We start from the raw sequence: 2,792 nt of genomic DNA, 5'->3' as shown, positions 1-2,792 counted from the left end.
AACCCATTTTAATGGCAGTGAACCCAGTAGATGCAGCAACGTGATCACATTTATGCCAATATTAACAAATTCAGATAGCATAAAAGATGGATGGCAAACAGTTTTCATATATTAGAAACAGACCAAATTTGAGAATAATACCAAAGTACAAGCCCAGTAAAAAGAAAAAGGACAACTCCTCCAGTAATTGACTGCTTACTGAGATAATTGCATTGCTATCTTGACATACATCAAACTTTAGAGCTCAATATCATGATTCGAACATTGTATCAAATCCAAGAAAAGCAACAATCAATTCTAGTTGAGGATAAAAGCAATTTTGATTAGAAAAAAGGAATAACTTCACTCTGTCAAAATTAAGGAGCTAGTATACCCAAAAAGAGATACATAATTCACCGCTAGAAAGTTTACAAACACATGTTAAGTCCTCACTTCTAAACCTTTTCATACACAGGCCCCTCAAAATTTACGATAATCCAAGTTTCCTTTTTGACAAAAAATGGTGAACTCTACAAACTTGGCAATTTTAGCCAAATAAAGCAAGAGATATTCATCCTGCCATATGACGAGTAGGTAAAAGAGTATATCACTACTGGTACAAAGCCAATAGGTCATGCACCACTACCTTTCCTTGAATCTCGGTTGTCTCACTGTATTCCCTACCAAAGCTTGAGCCCTATTTTTTGCCAGAAAAGTCAACAGTACTCCAACACCAGCAGCTATTCCTACTCCAACAACTAAGGAAGGCAAATGAAGAACTGAATCTTTCTTCTTCTGCATAATGTCCCATTGCAAGTTAACATCCTCAGCGTGCCATAAACTCAGGTGCACTGCTAGTATCATTTTCACATCAGAGTCAAGTGGAGAGGAAATCGCTTCTGTGCATACAGGACAACAAACCTGCATAGAGTCTCGAACTTTGACTACAGAAACTCTTCCTGCGACTGCTATTGCTTTATCCCGTAATGATATTCGAACTGGCTGAGGTATCTGTACAGTGGTATATTATGTGAGAATGGTACATAACATTAGCAATGTCTGGGCCAAAAAGTTATTGTCATGAATGGCCCTGTTTCTGCCACCATATTTAGTTCAAATAAGTTTGTAACAAAAAAAAATAAAACAGATATCTCTTGCCTTTACTAGATTACGCAACCACAGCCATGTCAATTTCAGCAGCCTTTTCATTTTCGTGCTTGTTGTGGTTCAACAGCTAGACCTGATTAACTGCCTGTTTTAGCATCATTATAAAGTTGTGCACTGAAAACAATTAATTGTGAACAATACCGATTAACCAAAAATTAACATGAATGTTATCATTCAGGTATTCTTTGCTGGTACCAGAAATAGCCTTGTTCTGGTGAAAAAATTAATTCGACCTTTTGTAGGAACTATACTGTAAAATTACCAGCTAAAGTACTAAAATAAAGAATGTTGATCAGCAACACAAATTTAGGAATTGCAGATCAATTCTCATAAACATCCGCAATACATACATTCTTATCCTGATAACTGAATGGAAAATTCCACTGACATAGGATACCCTTCTTGAAAGCGAGCTAAAGAACTATTTCAATTCAGCTTTTCTAGGTGAAACATCTCACAAGCCCCTCACAAATAGATAATGCAGAAACAGAGTCATATTTTCCCTCCTTTTTATTTTTATTTAAAAAAAAAAAAAAGAAATCCAAAGTTACAGACACTTCTCAGCCAGTGATTGTTTTCTAAAATAGGTAAACCAGACAAAGAATAACAATTCAAACAATAACAATTAGAATTCAATTGTGTGCTTCTAACTTCCAAAATCAGTCTGATGATACAGGAATTCTTTCGTTATTTCTTGTTCTTGGCAGGCCCAACAATTAACAATGGCTCAAACTTTCTAGTAGAGTTCCAAATTTGCAATAGACTAAATTTCTTTACAAGAATACAAATCGAAAACACAGACCTTATTAATGTAGTATTAAACATCCTAAATTATACTTCATATAATCGTGCAAAATAGTTAATTTGCTCAAAAAAATAATCGAATGAAAGCAATGCTAGTAACTTTTCATAGCCGAGAAACAAGAAAATTCTAACACAAACAAAAGACTTTATATCCCAAAAGGATATTTTTCAACTTATTTTCTTGCAAGCTGTAAATTGCGAAACATACCGATTTTACCGACGTTGGCCCGCCTGAAAATTCTGCTGCGGCCGTTTATTATGGGGTTGGAGGGAAGGGGGCAAGAGGCTAAGGGTTTTGCGATGGGGCGCCGGGTTTTATCAAAGACCGGGAAAGCGTGGGAGGGAAGAGATGGAGACACGAAAGTGAAAAAGAAGAAAGGAGCCGAAAGTGTAAGAAAAATAGAAAGTGGAGTCGAGGAAGGAAATCTGAAGATTCTGGGTATTGTTGGCAAGGAATTCCTTTTCCCTCAAAAAAAAAAAAGAAGGAATGTTCGCTTAATTCCCTTTTATTTTGTGGATTGTTTTTAATCATATTTTTCATAGTACGTTAATGAATTAGACATATCCACGCTCTGAATCGGACATAGCACGTTGATAAAGAGTACGTTGATGAATTAGACATACCCAAGTGAATGATATATCTTTTCGTCACGTGAACTTTTTAAATATTTTTTTGACTTTTTAATTCTTTTTGTGTGTTTTTTTTTAACAATTAATTTCCTTCTTTTTCCCAATTCCTTATATGTAGTCAATCAATTTAATAATTTATGCCTTATATATATTCGTATCAATTATGCATTATTATATTTTTTATCAATCAAACTTATAATTTTCCTTTCTAA

General features: G+C 34.7%; 1 long non-coding RNA gene across 2 annotated transcripts; it reads right to left on the bottom strand.

The window, feature by feature from the left end:
* Positions 1 to 301: 301 nt before the first annotated feature.
* Positions 302 to 2,450, bottom strand: LOC113739500 (uncharacterized). 2 transcript variants are annotated; one of them, XR_011813182.1, is made up of 3 exons: positions 2,159 to 2,450; positions 1,138 to 1,231; positions 302 to 990 (listed from the first exon to the last, which is right to left on the bottom strand). It is a non-coding gene; the product is annotated as an uncharacterized lncRNA (long non-coding RNA). The 2 variants fall into 2 exon arrangements; XR_011813183.1 differs by having other exon boundaries at positions 1,138 to 1,219; positions 2,159 to 2,449.
* Positions 2,451 to 2,792: the final 342 nt, after the last annotated feature.

Source organism: Coffea arabica, chromosome 4c (assembly GCF_036785885.1).
Source record: "Coffea arabica cultivar ET-39 chromosome 4c, Coffea Arabica ET-39 HiFi, whole genome shotgun sequence".
Lineage (NCBI taxonomy): Eukaryota > Viridiplantae > Streptophyta > Magnoliopsida > Gentianales > Rubiaceae > Coffea > Coffea arabica.
This window is presented reverse-complemented; position numbering and strand designations above follow the sequence as displayed.